General features: G+C 45.6%; 1 protein-coding gene across 2 annotated transcripts in view; it reads right to left on the bottom strand.

The window, feature by feature from the left end:
* Positions 1-25,086, bottom strand: part of NGF (nerve growth factor) — a 50,819-nt gene extending 25,733 nt beyond the window's left edge. Inside the window, exon 1 of one of the 2 annotated variants that reach the window (XM_033197773.1) lies at positions 25,016-25,086. The gene's annotated coding sequence lies outside the window, so the exon portion shown is untranslated. The remainder of the gene's footprint in view (positions 1-25,015) is intronic. The other variant, XM_033197772.1, reaches the window with a different exon arrangement.
* Between the last annotated feature and the right edge of the window lie 622 nt (positions 25,087-25,708).

Genomic DNA, 25,708 nt, shown 5'->3' with positions numbered 1-25,708 from the left:
AAACCATCCAAAGGAAATGGCATTTTAAGTTGACCAATGTTTTGAAAATCGGTATAATAGAGCCCATAAAACTGTGGTTTGGGAATTTTCTAGAGAGAGGAAAAAGAAAGTTCTGTCCCTCTAAGCCAGTCTTGTGTGAAGGAAAGACCTGAATACTTCTGATGTCTCACGTAGGAGCTTTCATAAGTGGCTGTTTTGCAGCTCTGGTTTAGAGAGTACTGCTTTGGTCTGTTGTAATGGTTTGAGCCTTGGATGCACGTCTTTGGAAAACTTTGGATGAGTCGTTTCTTAATATTCCCAAGGGGTTTGTACTTTATTTTTTAAATGTCTTTTGCCTTGAACTGCTCAATTGGGCTTGATGAATTCTCAGCAGGCTGCTGGCCCAGACTCTTAGATGAACTGGGACAGCTGCTGTTTGTTTTTTTGTAAATCCGCACTTGCTTTAATTTTGGAGGGTTTCCTGGCATAGTTTACAATGACAAGGATCACTTAGGGGCAACAACCCACTAAAAAGGTAAAAGCGAAATACTCATCATATTAAGTTTCTTTATTAAAAGCTTTTTCCTTTTTACTTTAATAAATCTTTGAAATGCATAATTGTTTGTTTGTTTGTTTCCTGATCAGCTTTTGAAACAAATCTTCTGGATACTAAAGAGTTTTTAGTAAAAGGCAAAGCAGTTTAAAAATAATTGATAGTGACCTGGGGAGTTGAATAACATTCTATTGCCATGAGGATAAAATATAAGCAGACAGTGACATATTTTGTGAATTATTTCTATTTAAACATTTGAGCCTGAGGAAACAGTTGAGGGCAGAGCTAAATCCATTTTTGCAAGTAGCTTTGATTTTAAGATAAATTTGTAAAATAGTTCCTAGTACATTGTGTCATGCGTTCTAGCCCCACTTATAACCCTGAAATTTGTACAACTTGGCTGCACCTGAACTCCTTCCAAAGAAGCTAGTTATTAAAAAGACCACATTATAGCACAGCCTATACCAGGACTTCAGGGTGCGGGTCCTGGGGGTGGCATGGTGGAAGACCCCAGTCCATTACCTTAAACAAATGGACATGATTCCAAAGTCAAGGAATAAAGTGGTTTGATTCTGTAGAAGTGTAGCAGAAACAAACAGGAGCAAAAATCTTGGTGTGTCTGACTCGCTGTAGTTTGTCTACATGGTTCTGTGGCCAACACATGGCATACCCTTCCCCTCCAAGACGGACTCTGTGACCTCGTGGCTTGGATCCAATCGACCCTTTTGTTGCTCTCCCCAGAGCTTGGCTTTGCATGTTGAGGCCTGGCAAAGGGTTGCTGCTAACAGCTCTGACTGGGACTGCACCTCCCTGTTTTCCCCATCACACAAAGCTCTATTTGTGCGGCTCCTTCTTCCCAGAGCTGCTGCCTAAGTTGTAATGAAACATTGGGACTATCTCTCAGAAAAATTAACAAACCCTTTGGGCGTGCTTCTTGTAGATGATATGAACTGGATTTAAGTCACAAAATCTGTGGCTAGTGCTTGGTAATTGCTCAACTTAATTCAACACACACGTAATGAGCACCTGTTCTGTGCAGGTGCACCATGCCTGGAACTGCAGGAATTACAGGTGAAGAAGACCAGTCTAATAGGGGGAATAGATAAGCACACAAACAACTAAGCTAAAATAGAGAATGAAAGTTTATTGTTGACTCACTTGCTTGGCAACTAGATATTGAGCAACTACTATGCACCAAAACACTATTCTAGATACTGGGGATATAGTCGTGAACAGAACAGAAAAATTATTGCTCTCAGGGAGCTTAAATTCTCATAAAGGTGGACAGAAGACAAAGAACAAATTACCAGGAAATGTCCGTTGGTGATACGTGCTGGAAGAAATAAAGCACAGTAAGTGTTTTGGAATTATAAGTTGAAGCGCTAGTTTGGTCAGGAAAGGTCTTTCTGATGAGGCAATGTTTACAAAGAGACCTGAATGAAGTGTGGGAGAAAGCTATGCAGAAATGTGGGAAGGACATTTGAGGCAGTGTATGGCCAGTGTGAGGTCCTGAGGCAAGAACCTGCTTGGCTGAAAACAGCAAACCTGCCCCTGTGGCTGGGGCAGTGTTAGGAGATGACAGTTGAGGGGCAACTGGAACTAGCTTTTGTAGGGCTTTATGGACCCTGGGGAGTTTGAACTTTATTTCTAAGGAGATGGGAAGTGATTAGAAGATTTTTAGCAGAAAACAATATGACTGGATATATTTTAAGAGGAGCACTCTGGCAGAGCACACACAATGGGGACCAAGAAAAGAAACTGGAAGATCAGTTAAGGCAGTTCCTGCAATTATCCAGGTGGGAGGTGATGGTCTGGGGCCTCATGGCAATGTAAGGGAGGAGAGAAGACAATGTAAGTGGGATACATTGGAGGAATAGGGTCAAAAGGACTTCCTGATGGACTGTGATGTGCAGGAGTGAGGGAACAGGGGGATAGAGGATGACGCCAAGCTTTTTGGCACCCAGCTGAAAGGACGTGAGATTTACTGAGATGGAGAACACTGAAGGAGGAGCAGGATTGAAGGCAGAGTCAAGAGTTTAGGTTTGAAAGTGTCAAATTTGAGATACCTATATACTGAGATAGCTATATTTGAGATACCTTTTACTGGACATACGCATGGAAAATTGGAATAGGCAGTTGATATAGACATGTAGAGTCAGGGGAGAAGTCAAGAGCTATAAATGTATGTTTGGTAAATATGTAGCATTGGGACTTGTCTGGCATAGGGAGTCTGGAGAATGAACTCGCTGAGGTTCATTACGTGATTTGGCTTCTGACTCTCATTCTCCTGTCGAGGAAGTTAAACAAATTTCCCCTTTCTAAGACCCCCTCTTCCCCTGCTGTAACTTTCCTTGTCAGTCTCTTGAACCTTCCTGAAGGGATTCTGTCTTAGTTGACTTCCTGTCTCTTAGATTGTCAAGTATACACCTGGCACATCAGCAGATTAAGCAAACCATTTATCATGTACCTCCTATGCATCCAGGGCTATGCTATGCACTGTGCGATATCACAATGTAGTAAAAGGCACTAGCAGGAGTCAATGTCATTATATATCATTATATATCAACCAGAGAGACCATCTGTCAAAGTGAAAAGAGGAGCGGTCAAGGCCCTAGAGTCTTGTCTTTGCTGCTCTGTGCCATGGGGAAGTCATCACCCATCTGGGCTCAATCTCACTATCTGTAAAATGACCCAGACTGGTTATCTCTAAGTTCTCTTCTAGTCCTAAACTCCTGCCACACCAAATTAAGCATTCATTACCTCTAGGTCTGGCTGAGAAGAGATCTAAGAGCCAATGCAGGCTGGAGGACTTGAGTGGGGGCCCTGGATATTTGTTCCTCACTCACATCTATTCAGAAAATAAGCCAATTGATATCTCCTTGTTGATTGTCCACTTGTTTTTTTTGCAGAAATTGGTGTCATCTTTAAAAGAAAAATGAAAATTATATAGCTAATGATAGCTACAATTTCTTATATATCTTGTATAGTCAGGTATTGTGGTATATATTTTAAATGGATGATCTCACTTAATGCTCATAATAGTCCTATGAATAGAGCTATTTAATTTTTGCACAGAGGAGGAAACTGAAGCTATATATGTATGTTTGCTTATGTAAATATCCAAAATCAACCAACAAACTCACTCTAACTTAATGTTTTACTCATATTACATAGTTTTAACCTAGAAATTCTCAAAGAAATTCAATATAATTTAGATTAAAGTTAAAATTCAGACCAATTGAAATAGTTGATTATCTAGAATTTTAAGGTAAAATTTTCTTAAAGGATATTGCATATTAAAAACAATTTCTAAACAATCTCAGAATTTGTTTCTGAAAAGTTGAATACTATTTGGGAATTGGGTGTAATTTTCTCAAAAAAGTATGTACAAGTCCAGATATGCCATGCTGCTTTTTAATTTCCATTCCCTCCTACTCAGAGATAATGAATGTTAATATTTAGGGTACATCCTTCCAGAATTGTCCATTGTATTCAAATTTTCATACTACTTTAGCAATCTAGGAGTGCTATATTTCACAAGGGCCTGGCCCCTTAGAGTGGATGTATGGAGAAGAGAAGGACTTTCTCTTATCCAGTTGGTTAAAAAAAAAAAAAAAAATGCAGTTTTGCATGGTGGAGAGGGGATGGCATCATGGCCCTTGTAATTTTCCAATGTGATGGCACTTGCGTGGAGCCACCATCTGTTTGCAGGGCAGCTCGAGTGTTGTGCATCTGATTTCAATAAGCTGGGCGAGCAGTTCCATCCTACAGTGCATTAGCAGGCAGGCACATCTGCTCCGTTTCCATGCTCCAGAAGCCAACGGAAAGTTAGTCTCAAGGAGCCCATGGTCTAGCTTGACAACAGAAGAGAGTAGTTGCTGTTGGACCCTCTCCAATCCCTATGGAGGTCAGGTTTTGACCCGGAGCCTTTTGGAGCTTGAAAGCCAGGCTGGTATTGTTCTTTATCATTAGTTGTGTTGTCTCAATTAGGAAAAAGAAATCTATGAAGTCTGGATGCAGAATTCTCAAGTCTGGAATTCCTCCCACACATGGAAAACAAGACTCAGTCAAGGAAACAATGCCACTGTGTTTGTCACCCACATATTTGGGGATCTGACCACAGAGAATAATTTGCTCTTTATCAGAGTGCTCTTCACCTGGGATTGATAAGAAGTTGCAGCCAAGCTACAGTCAGGAGACCTTAGTCAAGTGACTCTGGCGGCAAAGCAAACACTGCGCTTACTGTGTAACTCGAAATGCATTCCTGCCACTGGCAGGAGTCCCGTGTTTACTGTAACATTTGGAAAATTATCAGCAATAAGATGTTTTATTGAACAATGTTTAGACAATGAGCATAATAACATAAACAAGTTAGTTATTTCAATGTTAATAAGGAAAACATCCCTTCATCTTCAGACCACAAGCATTTCAGTGTAGTAAAATGATAGCCCCGGGCTGGCTCTCGGTGACTTGTAAAGTGGCTAATATTGGTCTTCACCTTTCCCTGTTCTGAAGGCTGCCCCCTCCACTGGGACCCTACCATATATGCTCTCTCTCCTTTTCTGGCATTTCTATTCTCTCTTGGGGCCTCCATTCCATGGCCTGCAGGGGCTCTCAGAATGGGGGCTGCAGCTAGGCCCTGAGTAAGCTTTGTATGAATTAGAAGAAATGTCCCTTTCTCAGGTAGAGGCCGCTCCTTGCCAGGGGCATGGTTTGGTGAGCTGAGCCCCTACTCATCCCTTTAGCTAGATGCCCTAGACAGGACACAACCTGCACAGCTTTAATGGTGACTCTGCCAACAGTCCCTCTACCGAGAACTGGACAGGTCTTCCCCTCCAGGCTTTCTCACTGACTCTCACTGTCTGGGCCGGGACCCACAAATTATACTTTGCCAGTGGTGGGGACAGGGTCAGTGGATAATCCCAGGCTCCAAGGCAGTGTCAGGAAAAGGAGTAGCATGTGAGCTGTGCCGACAGGCCACAGCATAGGGCAAAGGAGGAAGCAAGACCTGGGAGGGGGCAAAGCTTCTCTGCAAAGCAGCCAAGGGCCATCTTCATGTCCACTCACCTTCCAACAGTCTGTCTGCTCACCCTGCACCAGCCTCCACCCCTATATACTCTGTGATCTCCAACCATCCTCTCTTCTTTGTTGTTAGAGCCTTCAAATAGCAACTTTCTGCATCACTACATCCCTACCTCCCTGGCAGCCCACCTGCTGGTCCCTACTATCCCAACTGTACACCCTTCTGAGAGCCCTTCCCCTCAGCCCACTCCTACCTGCTCCCCACTCCCAAAGATGCAGCTGACAAGCAGAATGGATTCAACACTAGCCATCAATAGCTGGCAATGCCACCTGGATCACTTCTCATTCTTGCTTTTGGGTGGAAGCCTCCTGGAGACACACAGTCGGCCCAAGTGTCACTTACAGCAGGGCTATGGCCAGATGCTATTGAATGGCTTCATGGGACTCCCCAGATTCATACACTGCACATTCCTGCCTGGCTCTCACTAGAGTCCTGGCAGGGAGACACACAGGTCATATCCAGCATTTAAGTCTGACTAAAGGTCAAGATAGTAGATGGTTTGAGTTCCACAGTGCAGGGGGTGTCTTCTCCAGCATGGGCCAAGAATGAGGGTCACTCACTCCCTTCTGGAGCTGAGAGATAACCAGAGGGAAGGGAATTCTGTCCATCCAGGATGCCTGGTTTCTTTTCTTAACCAGACCCGGTGACTAGCCTTCTTCAAGATTCTCCACCTCATAGCCCTGTCTGGGTGCTTCCTTTGCACCCTGCACCACTGCAGACACTGTTGCTCTCCTCATTCTGCCGGCACTGCAGACACACACCCACAAACACATGCTTACACACACACAAGCACACACACGTGTACATGTACTCACAGACACATACTCATGTACACATCTGTACACACACAGTTTGGAAACAAAGACACTGCTACTGCAAAACCCCCACCTCTGGGATTGCCACTCATCCTTGCTTCCTAACAGACTTAGTAAGAACTCAAAACTCACCTTTTCTTTTGGCAAATTTCTTTGGAGAAGTGAAATCGTAGTGGGGGTACACAGGTGGTAGCGTCAGTTGTTTTTAAAACTTGACCAAATCATATATAGTATGAACTCTAACCCTTACTCACCTGGCATTTCTGGTGCCTAGAAACAAACAAAAAAGGGCAGCAGTACCATCTCTTAAACCACATCCTCAGCTGGGCACTCAGCCCTGGTTCTTGTGCCCCAACAGCCTGAGTTCTTCCTTATATTAAGGAAGAACAATGTCAGCCTAGCAGCCTCAGCCAGGCCCGGAATTCCTGAGGGGTCAAAGCCTGACTTGCGATCTGCCTGGCCAAGTGTCTTATACAGCACTGGGCAGGCGTGGGTGGTTGATAAATATCATTAGATGGCAAGGGGGTGGCGAAGACCACAAGAACAGGCTCTTTCTTAGCTGTCTGGTATTAACTTGTTGGGATGTTCTGGAGCCTGGGAGAAGCCAGATGGCCCAGGGTCTGAAATAAACAGCCCCAAGGCCCAAGTCACTTATTGACAGTGCCTTTCTGGGAATAGGCATTTGGTAGAGTTTTTGCAGGAGTAGGACCAGGCCTTTGGTGGCTTAAAGGGCAGTGTTTGTGTCACCCTCAGTCTGAAAACAGGTGGAATACAATAGTCCCTCTTTATCTGCAGGGGATATGTTCCAAGACCCCCTGTATAAATAGTGCCAAATCCTATAAACACTGTTTTTTCCCCAAACCTACATAACCTGTGATAAAATTTATACCTTAGGCACAGTAAGAGATAAACAACAGTGACAATAAAATAGAACAATTATAAGAAAATGCCAGCATCCCTACTTTTCTGCTTTGGGGCCATTATCAAGTAAAATAAGGTCTACTTGAATACCAGCACTGCCATACTGAAACAGTCCATCTGACCACCAAACCAGCGACTAAGTGGGTAACGAGTGACAGCCAATCTGACAACCAAACAGGCTACTAAGTGACTAAGGGGCAGGTAGCCTAGAGAGCAGACAAAGGGATGATTCACGTTCCGGGCAGAAAAGAAGTGGGATGGCGCAATATATCATTACACTGTTCAGAATGATGCACAATTTAAAACATAAACTGTTTATTTCTGGAATTTACCATTTAATATTTTCGGACCACAAATGATCCCAGGTAACTGAAACCTTGGAAAGCGAAACCACAGCTAAGCGGGCACCACTGTATACGAAGCCCATGAAATGTTGGTAAAAAATGGCTCTACAAAGCAGAGGTGGCTGGAAGCCCTCACTTGGAGCATCTGCTGCTTTCTGCCATGCGATTATCCCCAGTTTGGCCAATTCCAGGTTAGCAGTGTGGCCTCACTGGGAGTGCAGTTGGGAAGAGAAGCTTATGGTGGAGCAGGGGTGAGCCTGTGTGAGCTGGCTTCAGCCTGCCAGTGTGTGAGATATTTTCCTGGAGGACTTCTCTTTATCTTTAGAATATCCTTCTTCTCCTTTTCCTGCCCACTTTTCAGACCTCAGATGATTCATGCCTTCTTCTAAGAAGCCTGCTCTGCCCACCAAGATGCAGCATGGACCAGCACGTGGAACTCTCCTTCATGACACTTAGCAGGTGGAAATGGTCATTTCTTTGCATGCCGACTGATTATCTTCCTGGCTAGTCTGTAAGACCCGTCAGGAGGGAGAGAATTATGTATGGTTTTTTCCACCATTGTATCACCAGTGGTACATTGTATCACCAGGAGCACAGCTCCTGGTACAATGTTGGTGCTTCATAAATAGTTGATGAAAGAATGGAAGGAAAAAATGAACTGAGCCCTGGGCTGGGTGGGCTGTTACTACCACTGTGATTTGTAATCAAGGAAGGAACTTCATCCACCAGCTTTTTGGGTTTTTCTTCTCTTCTTTTTTGCATTTGTTATAAACGAAAGGACTGAATTATTTTTCATTATTCTTTCAACACTAGGATTTTATGGATTTTTGAGTCCGAAAGGACTGCAGTTCTTTAATGTTTGCAGTTGCCTCAGAAATGGCTCCACTTTTGCATGATGTGTGTGTGAGGTGTGTGTGTGTGTGTTATAGCCAAGGGCAGATGGTAGAGCATGCAGGAGGGGAGAAGGAACCTTATAATGAAATGTTTTCATTACCTTTTCATGTCCAAGGCCAAAGGGCCATAAAAGAATCTGCATGAAAGCCAGCCCAGTAGTATTAGATTCATCCCAGTGACTCTTTTCCCAAAAGGCTAACGTCTTCCTTGTAATTAAAACTGAAATAAGAAGCACCAAACAGATGGCAAGCCCCTTATGGGCAGGTGTAAATCTTAAATGTTCTTACAGCCCCCAAAAGCCCAGAGCAGTGCATGCACACAGTGAGGACGCAGCCATACTTGCTGCATAATTAGCTTAAGATAGACATGGCCCTTGCAGTAAGAGTTCATCCTAACTACCAATTTTGGTGGACCCAAAATGTTTCTCCATTTTTCTGTTTGCTTAGGAACACAGACAAAATATCCTCACGGCATTTTATAAAGTTTTGGTACCTTTGATCATAAATGAGACAACCCTACAATTTACTTCTCCCCAAGTCCAAGGACACTAGAGAAACCTTGTCTCTGGAATTTCTTTTCTGTCCCTGCCCAGCCCTTTCTGGCAGGGCTCATGGCAAAAGCTAAGTCTGGGCGCCTTGCCCTTTGCTGGTGCTGAATAAATTCCTTTCGGGGGTACAGATCCCTTGCTTTCATGACTATCCCAGGAATGAAGGGTGACAGCCAGGTGGGACCAACTCCAGGCCCATGGTAAGAAAGGAAAGGGGCTATTCCCTTTCCGTGCATAGCATGACATTGCCTTTACGTGTGACAAAGCCACCTGGAGGCTACAAGGAGTGGGCCCTAGAAATCTGTGGGAGTGATTTCTGGAGGCTATAAATGCCCTGTGACACTAAGAGACCTTTGGGGTGGGGGCTGCACTGTCCCCCCCCAAACTGTGAAATAGTGCCTTAGGAACCCAGGTTGGACCTGTCTAAATAGTGGCTTGACCAGCGTAAAGAGGTGACAGAGGAGCTAGCAAGGGAAGACTGGTTGTGATAACAACAGCTCTAAATTTTTTGAGGCTCGTGTGCCTGGAGCTATGTTAACCATTTTATAAGCATTGCTATATTTAATAATTATAGCAACATTATTATTACCCCCATTTTGCAGCTGGCTTAATGGGGTTTAGCCCACAAATGAGTGGTCAGTCACCATGATGCCATGGCAATTACCTTCTGCATTCCTTGCATGGGGATTTCCTCCCCATGTTTTAGACTCCACTCTCCTGCCCTCTCACTTTACATAGACCTCAAGCTCCAAAACATTTCAATGAGTCATTGACTAATGTCTGAAATCTTACTTTCCAAGATTTTAATAATATGAGAGTAGCTGCCATTTGTTGAACAGCTTTTATGTGCCAAGCACAGTGCTAAGTGTTACATGTGTTCTCTTCTAACAATCACTACTTTATAAGGGAGTATTATGATTATTCTGGTTTTACAGTTCAGGAAGCTGAGAATCAGAGGGATTTTATACAAGCTATTGCAAGTCACATTGTTAGCAGGAAGGAAGGACCAGGGTCAGGCTTTTGCTTGGTCCATTGTTGCTGAGTGGGGTTTATTAATGTTCTAACTGAGAGAACTTGACAGCTGCTTAGAATCTGCCCCTGGGATGAGTATGGGTCTAAGCCTTCATCAGCCCTATATTTCTTAGTAGGAATGAAGATCCAGAAATCATGTTTCAATGGAGCAGAAGTTTGAGAGTATCAAATCTGTGTCTACCAAGAAGAGGACCTAACGATGGAAGGGGATCCCAAAGACCAGTTGGCAGATGGGTTTTGTGAATGAAAAGACAAAGTGGCCTGTCAGCAGCAATCTGAGGAAGCAGGAGGGGATGGTCAGCACAGGCTGTTTTATGACTTCTGAGGCTGTGGGACAGGCAACCTTATCATAGCCTCAGCCCTGCAAAGCACACAGTGCCCAGGCAGCTGAGACTACGTCTGTGGGAAAATCCATATTTCTATGGACTGAGTCAGGCTAAATTAAACATGAGGGTAATTTGACACATCTGAATTTCATCACCATTATATCACTCTGTAGACCTTGTAAATTTTCATAATGACATTTTTGTTAGGTTGGAGTAAGCTGTCTGCATCTTAGGTGTGTTACTTTAAAACTACATTAACAGACTAATAAAATGAGGTGTTGGCCAGCTAATCACATGTAGTCATCTCCTTAGAAGGATCCAGGCAGCAAAATGAACCAGAGTTATGAGTAAGTGTCCTGAGGTGGCTCTGAGGGCACAGACCCTGACCATACCCTTTCTCTTGGAGACAATATCAGGATGGCCAGAGCTGTGTACATGCCACCAGGCATCCCTCTCCCGTGGGAGACTGTGATCTGCAAACCCCAGAATTTGTATAACCTGGAATCCTGGGACCTTGGAAATATGATCTATGACCTGTTGTGCTCACTTCATCTCCCTTAAGAACTGGACATCAATATCATTACTTTGAGATGGCACAAGAGGCTTACCTGGATGGAAGTGAACACCCACCCATCACCTGGCATTGCTAAGCACTGTTACATGTGGTGTTACTGTCATGACTTTCTAAAACTGAAGAACAAGATCAATGTTTGATGATGGGTCAGGGCATTTGGAATCAAGACTGTCCTGGAATTAACTGTGTTTGTCATAATGTCATGTTTCTCGTGTGGTACCAGCTCTATATGGCTCACTATGTCTAAACAGGACTCTGTCTCTGCCAGGCTACATGAAAGGTTTGATTTTGTCCCTTATCTGCTTTCCATTTCATAGCTTCCTCAATTGACTCCCCACCCCAGGATGAGCCAACCCAGAGATTTTCCTCTGGAGCTGTCTGCTTGTCCTTCCCCGGCCCCTCCCTTCCCTCTATACTGGGTTCCATTCCTGACCTGAGCCAACCTGAGCTTCAGCTTCTCTTTCCTGGACCTGCTTCTCTCATACTCACTTTCTTTCCTGGTTCCTCTCTTCCATCAGAGCCTGGACCCCTGAGCCCTACAGCTTGGTCTCTGTCCTATCACAGGTTAAAATCCACAGCTGTCTCTAACCGACAAGAAGGCTATGCTGGGTGCATATATGCTTGAGAGGAAGCCCTTCTCCATTTTAGGGCCAGCTCATCTGGAGGGATGGTGTACTCCGGAAACTCACAGGGCAGCCCATGGCAGGTCTCCTCCGGAAAGCATTCCCTGAATTACTAGATCCTGCTGATCTCTTCTCCTAACCTTCTGTCATAGGCCGTGCCTGTGCTATCCTTGTCAGTTATTTGCTGAATTACTCATTTGACAAAGACTTATAGAGCTCCTACTATGTGATGAATGGATCCCTTGATGAACATAGCAAAGTTCCTGCCCTCATTCTTATGTTCTTGTGGAGGAGACAGATAGTAGCATAAGAAAACAAATCATAAAATTAAGTATTAAAAAATAAGTAAGGCAGGGTGGGAGAATAGAATGGCAGGGCTTGGTGGGGGTAGGATAGATATTTTAGATTAGGATGATCAAGAGGTGATAGCAGACCTAAATGTTGATCAGAAGCTAACCATGTGAAGATCTGGGGGTAAGAGTGTCCCAAATAGAGCAAACAGTGAGTACAAAGGCCCCAAGACAGTAACAAGGTTGGCATGTTGAAGACATTGCAAAAGGTCAGTATGGTCGCCACACAACCACAAGGGGAGGAGTGATTAAGATGCTGGAGATGGTCAGGGTCCAGATCGCATAAGGCAGGTTTCCTCCACCCCAGAACTATCAACATTTTGAGTCAGATGATTTTTTTTGTTGCAGGTGCTTGTCCTGTGCATGTTGTTTTGCTGCACCCCTGGCCTCTACCCATTGGCTGCCAGTAACACCCCTCAAGCCTCCACCATCCTCTTAATGACCACCAGAAATGAGGTGGTCACAGATATTGCCAAATATCCCCTAGGAGAAAAATCACCCCTATTTAAGAACCACTGAACAAAAGCCATGGCAAGATAATTTTATTCTACATATAATGGAAATCCATGGGAGGCTCAGAGCTGGGAAATACCATTGCAATTTACATTTTTAAAGGGCACTCTGGCGGCTATTGGCCTAAAAGAAAAACGACAACAGAGGCAGGAGATGCAGTAAGAGGTCTAGGTGAGAGGCGACCCTGGCCCAGATTAAGGAGGCAGCAGTGGGACTGTAAGAAGTGGTTGGATTCTGACTACATTTTGAAGGTGAAGCCAACAAACTTGCTGGTGAATTGGATATAAAAGGTGAGAGGGAAGGCAGAATCAAGGATGGCTTCTGGATTATTCTGTGGGAATAATTATGTCATTATCTAAAGCAAAGACGACTAGGAGAAAAGTAGTTTGGGGATAAAAAGCAATTCTAAATTTGAGATGTCCTTTAGACATCCAAGTGGACATGCCAATAAGAGTCTGGGGCCCAGGGGAGAGGTCCAGACTTGAAATGAACATCCGGAAGTCGTAGACCGTAGCTCATGCCTGGGGAGGATGAGATCATCCAGGAAGAGGGCGATCTAGAAAGGAAAGCTAAGCTCCAGGGCACTCCATATTTAGAGGTCCAGAGAATAAGGACAAGCCAGCAAAGAGGCCAGGGAGGAGGACTAATGAGGGAGAAGGGACATTAGGAGAAGAGACAGGGACATGTGTATCCCCGAGTCGTCCTGGCACTGTTGTTACTTCTGCCTTAGACTGAGTAGTTGGGGAGCTCCCCAGCCACTCGTTTGTGTTCAATGGTGGCGGCAATGGTACTATATCCAAGTTTTAGACAACCAAATGATTGAGCAAAAGCTACCTTGGTTAATCTTTAGGAAATAAGTGCTACTGATCCCACTTTACAGCTGAACAAACTGAAAATCAGAGCACTATAGCAACTTGCTTTCCATCACATGCATTTTAAGCACGACTCCTGGGACTGGAACCCTGGAAAGCCTGTTTCCACATTCATGCTTTTTCTATGGTGCTCTTGGCCTCTGCCTCACAAGGTTCTGCTCAATGCCTGGCACAGGCCTCCATTCTGACCATGGCAGGAATACCTCAACTCTGCCCAGGTTTATGTGAGTGCATCTACATTTGCTACTGCATTTGGAATGGACCAGCAGGAGCCAGAACTGCTCAATACCAGAGCAAGTGACTGTCAAGATCCCTCATGCAACTAAGACCAGAGCCAGCACTAGCACCTGGAGTTTCACACTCCTGGTCCAGGTTTTCCCATCTTACCTTCTGTGTCTACAACCAAGTTGTTTCCCCATCCATCAACCATATCCAATGCAACAGCTCTAACAGATATGCAGGGGAAGTAGCATTATTCTCATTTTCCAGATTAAGAAACAGAGGCTCAGAGAGGTTTTGTAATTTGCCCAAATTATACCACTAGTAAGATTCTGAATCAGAAATAAATTCTTCATCTCTTAAATCTAGGTATTAGTGAATTGAAATAATCTACCCCTGACATAGCCATTTGTTTTTATTTCTTACATAATAACTTTCCCAAACCACAAAAGAAAGAAGATACAAACAGATTTTTCTAGACACCAGTATTGCCGGTCAGAATTCTGTAATAGGTTCATAGTCATTTAAGAAGTCAAAATGACTGGAAGATGAACATTTTGTGCACTGTGTCAACTTAAAATTATTATTTTTTGGCTTCATCATAAAGATGCTTTAAAAAAAACCTTTGAAACATATTTGTGTTGCTTTATTAAGCTCTCTGCTTTCTGACATCTCCTGCTCTTTTTTGGAAAAGTTCAAAAACAACAGCACTTGAAAACCCCACCCCCAAAATATTTTCTTTCATTTCCAAGACACAGAGATGCTGACACATGGGCATGAAATCTGAAGTCAGGCTTTGGAGTCTGACCTCTTCAAAATAGAACATGAAAGCATGTCTGGTGTTCACACTTTCCCTGTGAAAACACAAACACAACACTCTTGAACCCAGGTGAAAAGAAAGGTAATTCATTTCATGAGTAAGAAACATTCTTAGTGGCGTGTCATTTCAGGGGCAATTGATTCCATTTGTCATTTCAAGTTTCAGAAAGGGTGGAAATACACTCCCCGCCTCCGCCTTTTGAGCACAATAAAAGTAAGTCAGCATTTGCTTTTTCCTTTAAAAACAGGTGCAACAGCAATGAATTTAAACATCTCTCTGCTGGCTTGTTTGCAGTCCACTCCAGCTCCCTGGTGCTTGGTTCAGTATCATCCACCTGCCTGGGAGGTGGGGGCAGGGCATGATGTGACAAATGTCTCTCTTCTGCTATAAATGTTATTTAAAAGGTGCAACTGGCTTGGTGACATTAATTTTACAGGCAATAGTGGAATGAGCGGTGGAGAGAAGAGGATACACTTAAAGAGATGAAAATTATCTCTAGAAGCAGGTCTCTTTTCTTGCCTTCTGTCCCCCTATCTTGCAAACCTCAACTAGAGATATCTTAGCCGCCTAAAAAGGAGCATTAAATCTTTAGTCTGGACAGGAATTCAGCATTTGAGAGGAGATGTCGCTAATAATCCTCTATGAGTACTAGTGGTGAAAATGGGGCCCAGTGGGAGGGCATTTTACTAGGAGAGAGTTGGAATGAGCCCTGGGGGAACAAGGGGGAATACAGAATGGGGGCAGGCTAAGCCTACGTGAGAACTAAGAGGTAGGCAGCTTGTCATCACTGATCTGTTCTCAGAGGCGACATCAGCCAGGCTCTCAAGAAAATTGGGACTGTCACCTTTGTGGCCCTAAGTAGAATCTTGGTGTGGGTCACTCTTTCACGTGCCCTCCACTGGGAACCAAAGGTCCGAGGTCAGTGATAGATTGCTCACTGGGTTGAGGCTGGAGTTAGGATCAGGGTTTACCTGAACGTGTCAGCTCCAACATTCACATTAAGAGCCTTTAAACTGTTTATATCAGGGGAGAAATGTAAACTTTCCGCATTGTGGCAGCCTGGAGCCTCGCTCAGGAGAAAATGTTAGACTCTCTGCTCTGGGCAGAAACTTCTTTAGAATTTTGACAATATCAACATTTTAATGGCATCTTAGCCCTGTTGTTCTTATAAAAATATACTGAAGGGGAAGGATATGATTTTGTGGGAACAGAAGCTCCTTCCAAAGTCACTGAACCCACACTAGGACCAAAGCGTTTATTCCAGTGGCAAGGCCAGGAAAGGCCATGCTACTCCCTGTCAGTGTCCAGTGACAGGGAGGGGGATGTCCTGTGCCCCTTGGACAATTACTATTATGGTCATGCTTGGGGAAAAGAATCACAGAAAGATGGCTTTGCAAGCATGAAATGGGAGAAAGACAGTGCAGAATGTGGGGCCAAAGACAAGATATGATGATTGTTGCTTCTTTGCTGTGTTTGCTAGAGAAAAAGCAAACCTTAGGTATAAAAACATTGTCAATAGTTCTGATGAGGTTGAGTAGTTACTAAGAAGATAAGAAAGAGGGAGGAGGAAGAGATAGAAAAGGAAAAGAAGAGGAGAAGGAAGTAGAAAGAGGAAGATGGGAAGGGAAAAGAAGAGGAGGAGGAAGAGGAAGAGAAGGAGAGGAAGAAGAGAAAGAGGAAGAACAGGCAAAGGGAAGGCAGATAATGACAGCAGTTCTGACTTACTGAGGGTGTCCTTGGTGGCAGTCACAGAACCTGGTACTTCATACATCTTTGTCACTTAATGTACACAACAGCTGTACAGCTGAGGACACCTTACAGATGAGGACACTGATGCTTAGAGAAAGAAAGTTACCCAAGATCACACAACTGCAAATCACAGACTTGGGACTTAACCCCAAGCTTGCCTGGCTTCAGAAGCATCCACTGTTTGGAATAATGCTATTGTCTATGCCAGTGGCTTTCACACTTTTTTTGACTATGACTTATAGTAAAAAAACACATTTTCTATTATGAGCCAGCTTGCATATATATGTATATGTACATACATACAGTATAACTAAAACAAAAGTGTCATAAACATTTTCCCTTGCTATATGCAATGCATATTAATTTTTGAAAATGTTACTCTATTCTCTCTCATTTTTTTTCCCTAATGAGAGTTGCACACTAAGTTGATTGCGTAACCTGATGATGGGTCTCAACCTGTATTTTGTTTTCTTTCTTTCCTTCCTTCCTTCCTTCCTTCCTTCTTCCTTCCTTCCTTCTTCCTTCCTTCCTTCTTTCCTTCCTTCCCTCCCTCCCTCCTTCTTTTCTTTCTTTCCTTCTTCCTTCCTTCTTTACCTTTCTTTCTTTTTTCCTCCTTCCTTCCTTCCTTCCTTCCTCCCCCCTCCCCTCCCCTCCCTTCCCCTCCATCCCTCTCTCTCTCTCTCTCTTTCTCTCTTTCTTTCTTTCTTGACACAGGGTCTCACTTATGTTGCCCAGGCTACAGTGCACTTGTATAATCATGGCTCACTGCAGTCTCAACCTTCTGGGCTCAAGTGATCCTCCCACCTGAACCCATCTTGTAGCTAGGACTACAAGTGTATGTCACCACGCCTGGCTAATTTTTTTATTTTTATTTTTGTAGACATGGGGTCTCACTATGTTGCTCAGGATGACCTTAAACTCCTGGCCTCAAGTGATCTTCCTGCCTCAGACCCCCAAGTGCTGGGCATGGGCCACACACCCGGCCTTCAACTTGTGAAAACATTTTCTTTTCTCTGCTCTATGGCAGTTGATTAGAAGTGTCCTTGAACTCCTGCTTGATGTTGGTGGATGCCGGGCAGCCTCTCGCTCCTGAGGCAAGCAGCTAATTGTATACTCTTGACCATCCCTCTGGCAAGAGGACATCATTAATAAAATATTTCAGAAATTACAAATATCTGACAAAGCCATTTGCTTGGAAAAGAGTCAATCCAGGAAACCATCCAGAATATATAATCACTGATCTCAGGCACTGACTGCTAATATTTTAGGCAATTGATGTATGCTTTAGCAAAAGAAACTATTTTCTCTGATTTCAGAACCTAAAGAACTCATCTGTTCTGAAAGGCTACACACAGTCGCCATCTAACAATAAATGGTAAAAGAAAAGAAACATGCAAGGTGTTGTGGGGACTCTATCCATCCACCCTCCAAAGTAGTGCTGTCCTTCTCAATTTGGGGTGAATACAACCAGGATCTGAAATTAGATTGCTTTTCAGAGGAGCATGTACATCTCCACCCTGGTTTAGGATTTCAGGAATGATTTTGTTTCAGCAGCTAGGGGCAGTGGCAGGGTTGGCTGAATCACATTTAGGTCACGGAAAGTGAAGTCTGATCAGGTGGCTCAGCTCGAGTCAGCCCTGATGGGCTGTGGATGTGGTGACTTCACTCCAAGCAATGTGCACGCTAATTGAGAAAACATGTTCTTGTGATGGCCTCATGCAAAAATCCAGATTTACGAATTTTTTTTTTATTCCTAAGAATTCCTTAAATATTTGCCGTGCGTGTCTATACAGCCTCCTGGAGCACTTCTCCTCCTTACTGAGTAGGGTTGTGTTTTTCTGCTGTGGGCCAGGTCAGGGTTTTAAAGGTTGGGATTCTGACAAAGGGCAACTGGGCAAGCAGCCACAGGCCTCAGGGAGAAGCAAGAAGAGGGCAGGAGAGGAGAAAAATAACCCAGACCTCCCGTGCTTTTCCTGGGGCAGAAAAAGCAATTCGAAATCCTTGAAAAGCAATTGTCTGCAATGCTCAGTGAGGGGGTCCCCATCGGGAAGGGGGCCTCAGCTTACTGGATATTGGCTACATTCCGGACTCAGCAGTAAGAACTTTCCAGTACTCTTTCCTTTCCCCTTTACAATTGCCCTCAAAAATCAGTTGGCATCATGATTCCCTTTTACAGATGAAGAAACTGAGGATTATAGGGGTTAAGTTATGTGCTCACAGAGCTAATGAGAAGTGACCTTGGACCTAAATCCAGTTCTATCTGACTATGTGCCAGGACTCCTGTAAAATCCTACCTGCCTGTGGGACAACCCCTCACTCCCCTCCGAGAAGCCTCCCTGAAAAAGCCTTCTTGACATCCAGACCCCTTCCCTCTTGGAGGTCATATAGTCACGGAATTAGTACTAATCCTACTTCCAGTTTTGATGCTGCTTGCAATTGCTCCGTGTGTTAATTTAGACAAGAAGATAAAAAAGCCTACAGACAGGTTTTGTTTGGTCTGTACTGATGTGTGGAAAGTGAAGAAATTTCAAAGTTTTGGCTTTTCAATCTCAAAGTTTTGGCTTTTCTTGAAAAGTTCTTGAAGAGATCTGGCAATATTGGACCTACAATCCTTTAGAGCAATGGTTGGCCTGTCCCTTAACAATGAGGCATAGCCTCTCTGGTGTTTCACAGCCACAGCGATCTCTGGCCTCAGCTCATTTATATTCTCTGATGAGCCACTAAGCCTTTTAGTTATGACTCCTGAGCAAGCTCCTTGGGGCAGGATCATGATTTATATTTATTTTGAGTCCCCACAGTGCCCAGTGTCCCAGATAACATATTAATAAGAACGTTAATTGAGAGAAGGAAATCTATCCAGTACCCTGATATATGGTGGGCCCCCTCCCCTGTGGGGCGAGGACTATCTTCCCGTTTAACCACAGGTTCTATGTAATTCAGCAATAGCTGCTTAACCCTTGGCTCTTGGTCTGGGAGAGCACAAATGCCCCACTGCCAAAGCAAAATTCACTTTCTCTTTCTTTTCTTGTAAACTTGAAGAATTCCTAAGACACTTAAAATCCTAAAGACACAGAGGAGTTGTTATGTGGAGTAAGGAAGCAAAACACTCTTAAAGCTGCCAGCAAAAATGGTCATTCTCAAGAAATGCCTTATTTAGAGAGCATTGCATAACATTTCTGAAATAAAAGTCTGAGGAGAAGTTTGCCTCTGGAAGAAAATTACAGGAGAACCTCCGTTGAGTCTTCTCTTACCCAGCCATTATGAGGTGAAGATAATACGCAAGATGAAATGTTTGGTTAAAATTCTATCAAAATGAGAATGTTAATTACAGAAGGTTAAAATATCAGTGAGTGAATTCTTAGACAAGTCTTCAATGCAAACAAAAAGATTTCTCCTCCCAATGCAGAAAAGCTTTATATGCACAGATACATAAAAAAATACAAAAAAGATGTTATCCTACCTGAAATTAAAAAAAAAACAACCATGCAGTGGGGGGTCCCCTCAGATCAGTCCTTCCAAGGGAGAAGGTGAGGGGAGGAAGCTCATGTTCATTGGTCGAACTTCTTTTTCTGAAAGTGTTCTCCATAATCCAAAGGGAGCCTGTCCCGCTTGGCATCACCCATACACAATGGGGGTTCAATACACAGCTACCCATAGTGATGAGGCAGTACCTCAATCTGTTGACCTCTCAGCCAGGTCTGCTCAGATCCAAAAATGGGTTGGCATTTCACTAGACTGAGTAAGTGAGACATGCAAGTCACTCTATTACTAATGAGGGTTGTAATCCATCTGTACTGATGAAGAACTGAAGACAGGACAGTCTGCTCCACCCCCTAACGTGGGCAAGGGCTGAGCTCTTCAGACCATCCTCTCTGGGCTCACTTAGCAACTGCACACGGAGGGGAAGTCACCTGTACCACCAACTCTGACTACTGAAGGAACAGCCAAAAGAGATGGGAAAATCAGCCCATCTGTACTGATAGCAAATACTTCGTGGTTATTGGGAAACTATTTCTGTAGTAGTGGATTGAAACTATCCAATGTGGAAGGGCTTCTGTGTGACACTTGGGCGGTTCATTCCCACTGACTTCATAGCCAGCTTCTTTCATTTGCAGGGCTCTCCACCTGCAGAAGCCACCACAGGCGGTGCCAAAAGTGCTAAAACATCTCAATCTGCTTAGCCTAGTGGTGGATTTTCAGGGAAATCCTGACTGTCTGACTCTGACTAATAGTACTACTAATTAAAAAAAAAAAAAAAAAGACTTCCCGCACGTGAATGCGTTGGCTACAGTCTTAGGCAATTCAAAAGCATTGTTGCCAGTTCCACCTGACAGATTTCATCATCAGATCAACCTCATTTGGGGAGGGAGCTCCTTAAGACTCTCTCTTTCTCTCTTTCCCTCCCTCCTTCCCTCACTTACTTCCTTCCTTCCTACCTTCCTTCCTTCCTTCCTCCCTCCCTCCCTCTCTCTCTCTCTTTCTTTTTTTGTTTCTTTCTTTTATTTTGCTCATTTGAAATCAGCACCAAGCTCTGCAGTTCATTTTCACTCCTACTTGTAATGAGTTGGGCATGAGTAGAAAGCATGTGTTCCTATAATACCCTCCTGTCCTCTGAAGACTTTATTCGTTTTAACTCTATGTACTATAAATAAACTAATAGTTCTATTTTCTGTCCCCCAATGAGACCTTGAGGCAGAGGTGAGAATAACGAGCTATTCTACTTGAGAATAAACCCAGTGCTACAAGCACCATCCATCAAGTGTAGTGTTGCTAGCCTTTTTTTCAATGAAATGTCACATTATCAATTCTCATTTATTTTCGCAGCTTGGGCACAGTTGTATTAATTTGATGTCAACATGCACTCATGTTGTATTAAGTGCGGTCAGTGCTGGGGGCTTCTGCTTCAGGGAAGGAACCTCCTGGTGCCAGAGTGTGATCCACTTAGCAAAGGAGGGAAGGATTTCCTCCCAGTGCTACAGACTCCACAGGCAGGCAGTCTGCCTGTGTTTTTAATAACATGCGGCAGAGAAGGAAGCTGCCATGCTCTAATAGCACCTGTCCCTTCACCTTACTCTTTCTGGTTTTCTTTTCCATGGGTCATTTGTAGTCCACTTCACTCACAAAAGGCAAAGGGTAACACCTGCTGGAACTACAGCACTGAGGATCCTGCTGATGGTGGCCTAGAGTCTGATTTGTTGGCTCCTGGAGAATGAAGCCCAAGGATTGACTTCTGAAGCCCCAATTTGATGATTAACCACAGAAACCCCAACAATAGGGCCCTTGTTGGTAATTTCCAAAAGACTTCTCAACCGGGAGCAACATTATCTTTGAATACACTTAGCCCTCTATGAGGGGCATTTGGGGTTGTCACTACGACTTCTGACATTTAGGAGGTGAGGCAGGGATACTAAACTATCTGCACTGTGCAGATTGGTCACATTTAACCAAGAATTGTCCCAAAATGCTGACAGCTCCATTCAGAAACAATATTAATCCAATATACTTGCCTAGTGAGTTGGGAAAGTGAGACCTGAGAAGTTTAGCGACTTGCTCAAGGTCACAAAGCTACTTCCCTTCCCTTCTCCCAAGTGAGGAAACTATAACAGGAAGTTTACCCGAAATATAGGAGAAGAAAATCAAGGGATCATCCTAACATTTTAATCTGATTCCTACTGTGTCATAGTCTGAGGCTTCAAAAGCATGTAAAGTAGCCCAGAGAGGAGCAATGAAAACACCACCAACCACCAGAAAGTCTTCTCCATTGCATGCTTTCATTCTTCTGCTCTTTGCTAAACTTTGTGGCTGAAGTTTTATTCTCCTTGGCTCAAATAGTGACATTTCCATGCTTCTGCACACCCTAATAAAAGACCGAGGACCCCAAAGCCTCAGTTTTTCCATTCACATATCAGCCTCAGGATCATCCTGGTCTGACTGCTATTTGGAGTTAGGATCTTAACTGTTTCCCCACTGTCATCAAGCGAGGTCTCATGGGAATGGATTGGGGAAGGGTCTTTCATCCTCATTTATTTACCCAATGCCAGCGGGCACTGTTTGCTCAAAATGGTCCACCACAGAATTGATTCTCGGAACTGGCTAAGCCTGAGAGCTGATGGTTTGTGAGATCAGAGTTGCTAGTCAAAGAAACACACAGGAACTCTTTCTGTGTCACAGAAAGGTGTTTTCTGGGAGCATGGGTTGTTTGCACACAGATATCCAGAGATTTTACGCAAGACCTCAGCAAACCTTCCATTGCTTCCTGAGAGCAGAGAATGTGCTGCCAGCAAAGGTCTCTAAGGCTTGCTCCAGACTATGAAGTCCGTGAAAGTTCTTACTGGGAAAAGGTAAATGGCTGGGTCTCTGGTCCCGGGTCTGGCACTGACATCTGCTTGGGGATCTGGGCCTTGGCCCTGCTCCATGCCCGGTAGAGAAGAACAGTGGCTGAATCTCTGTGTAGTTTCCCTGCTGCTCTGATGCAGGGTGCTGCAGTAAAGCACTCTATGAATGAGCAGCAGGAGTGCTCAGTACTCTTTAAAAAGTAAAGTTGTGTGATTTTTTTCATCAGTTTAATCTCAGTAATGATGAGAAACTTCCCTCGGGCTCCAGCCCTGCCCTGCCCTACCCTACTCTCCCTGCTGATGTCGGCAGCCAGGGCCCCCTTCTTGTCCAAGGCACAGATTTCTCCCTGAAAGAGAATGAGAATGTGAAGCCTCATCCCTTGCTCCCACTGGCCCTTGGGGCAGGGGAGTTGTGGGGTGGGCAATAGGAGAAGGCAAGAACCCCATTCCTTGGCAAGGGTTAAAAGCAGGGAAAGAGCCACCAACACTGGGATGACTGCCCTGAGTGGGCCCAGTTCATTTCTCTGATGGGCCTGGGCTGCTGTTGGAAATGCAGTGGTGCCAGCAGCTGGTTCTAAAATCCTCTGAGGTGCTCCTATACTTCTGTCAAATTAGTGTTCTCATGCCCCATTGATCTTGGCTTCCCATTTTTGGTGCTTCTTTTTTCCCTTTACCTGCATGAAGATGTTGGGGAAAGAGTGGGGTAGGAGTTTAGCAACATGTGGCATTAACCCTATCCCCCTTCAACAAGAGGAATGTTCACTTTCTATGTGAGTCAATTACAGCTAGGCCAGTCTCAGCCCCCAGACCCGCCCGTCTCCTCTGACCCTCTGGGAACATTGCCCATCATGAATTAACACTTGGGTTGCTCAGGTTGACATATGACTTATTCAACAAAAGAGACCCATCAGGTTTGATATAGCCTTTCTTCTGTGACTCTGCAGAGGGAGAAAGTTTCAGACATTCAGGAGGAAACTGTAAACACAGGGTTAGAAGGGCTGGCAGGGGCCAATGGCTGCTGCCCTTCTGCACTGCCTAGAGAAGGGGAAAGATTCCCCTCCAGTAGCCTTAACTGACAGCTTCAAGAGTTTGAAGACCCTGGAGAGAAGTTACCGATGGGGCCTCCACTGTCATTTCTGCATTTGCAGAGTGCAGCTGGCTGTGCATGGGTTGGGGAGGAGGGGACTGGCACTGGTAGTGGGTGTGCCCAGAGGATGGAGCCAGGACAATTAATCAAGTGCCTTTTCTACAGGATTTCCATTGGCCTTGGATGACAGATGGGGCAGAGGCACCCAGGAGAGCACTATTTTGGTTTCCAGCTGGGAACGTGCACTAAGTTTTCCTTAATACCCACAGCACCCAAAAGGCTTTGCTGTAATATACTTTAATGCATGAAACACTCATAAATTATCCTTCGAACTGTTACAACTTCCAACCTGGAACAACTTGGAAAAACCAGCCTAGCAAGCAGGCTCTTTTTAATCTCTCAAATCACAACAGAAGAAAAAGTTCAAGCACGAAACACCTTCCTTAAGAATCTCGGAGTTTTTTTTTTTTTTTTTTTTTTTTTAGAAGGAGGTCTGTAATTAGAGGGAGCTAAGCTGCTTGTTTCTGCTGGCTCAGAGTTGCAGGTCCCTGACCCCTGAGTCCTCTCTTCCTCTCCTAGATCCTCCTTGCCTGAACCCAAGGCGCTGCCCGCCCCAACCTTCCACGCCCGCTTCTCCCACACCTGGCAGCAGACAGCTGGAGATGAAGCGTGTGACCCAAGTGGCACGGCTGAACCTTGGCGACCTCGACCTGAGGTTGTCTAACGCGGCTCCGTGGAGGGCCCCGGTACGCCGGACGGACCCCAGCATTGGCTCGCAGACTTCCTGGGTTAACCCCCGGGGCCCTCAGTCACGACTCCCAGCCCTTCCGAGACGCGCGGAGGGAACTGCCCTAGGTCTAGCGCGCCGGTTCCGCTCGTCCCCCTACCTGGGAGCAGCGCAGCACTTTCCTGACTCCGCGCTCACCTCAGCCAGCGCGCTCTGCGCTCCCCCCCCGTGCTGGCCGCCACTCCTCCCGCCCCGGCGCGCCAGCTGCCGGCGCATCCCTCTCCGTGCCCATTCGCTCTCCCTCACTTGCGCGTTATCCACTTCTAGCCCTCGAGCTAGACCCTGGCATGGCCGTGGGCTTCTGCAGGCGCCAAGGCTGCTCCCTGGACCGCCGGCCATCCCGGGACTAGGAACTCCACGACGAGAACGAACGCTGTTCCCGCGGTCCGACTCGTCCTCCCGCGAGGGTCCCGCGCCCCCACACCCACTCGGGACATTTCTCAGGGCTGCTCTTGGGCCCGCGGGAGCCTCGGGGGTAACCAGAGAGCTCGCCAGACCAGTATCCTTGCATACTCTCCCGCGAAGCCCAGCCACCCCGGCCCGCGCCCGCGCTGCGCCCCTCTCGGGATCGGCTCAGGGCAGCCTGACTCACCGCTGCGCTCCCCTCCGGCTCCCAGCGCTCTCTGCTGTGCCGGAGCGCCGAGCTGCTCTCACACAGGCTTCTTGAATTCTTAGCCCCTCCTCCCGTACTCCTGAGTCACACGCTCCAAATCCTGGCCCCCATCCCTCCCCTCCCCACCACCAGCCCCGCACCTGCTGTGGCTGGGCGGTGGTGCCCGGCTGGAGGGGGTCCTGGGGACTAGAGGCGGATCGCTCCTGGAGGGCTGGCCAGACCCAGCCAGAGAAGGACTTTAAACTTCCAGAGGTCAAAGGGAAACCCACTGGGGTCTGAGGGGCCGCGTGCGCAAAGCCGGGAGGGGCATTTTCTGGGGCACCGGCGGGGGTCGTTGGGCCGACTGGTTGGGGCTTAGCGGAGTTGCTCGCAGCTTCCCTCACCTCTCCGCCCTGCCCCCGCGCGTTGCCCTTCGCCAGTGCTTCCCTGGTCTGCCCGGCGTCGCCCTCGGTGCCCCAGGCATTGGCTGCTCCCCGCTCCGTCTAAGGGAGCTTTTCTTCGTGGCTCCTTTCCTTACCCCAGGATAGGTGAGCACCCAGGGGGAGCTCTGCGAGGGGCAGGTGCCCAAGCTTCTCTGACAAGGGAAGACGGCTGCAGAACCAGTTAGAAGGCCCCCAGGCACTGGTGAGTCCAGCGTAGGGACAAGGGGCAGAGGACTTCAGGAGTCAGGAG

The sequence above is a fragment of the Trachypithecus francoisi genome, unplaced genomic scaffold (genome assembly GCF_009764315.1).
Source record: "Trachypithecus francoisi isolate TF-2019V2 unplaced genomic scaffold, Tfra_2.0 Lachesis_group5, whole genome shotgun sequence".
In the NCBI taxonomy this organism is placed as follows: domain Eukaryota; kingdom Metazoa; phylum Chordata; class Mammalia; order Primates; family Cercopithecidae; genus Trachypithecus; species Trachypithecus francoisi.
Note: the sequence above shows the minus strand (reverse complement) of the source record. Positions and strands in the feature narration are given on the sequence as shown.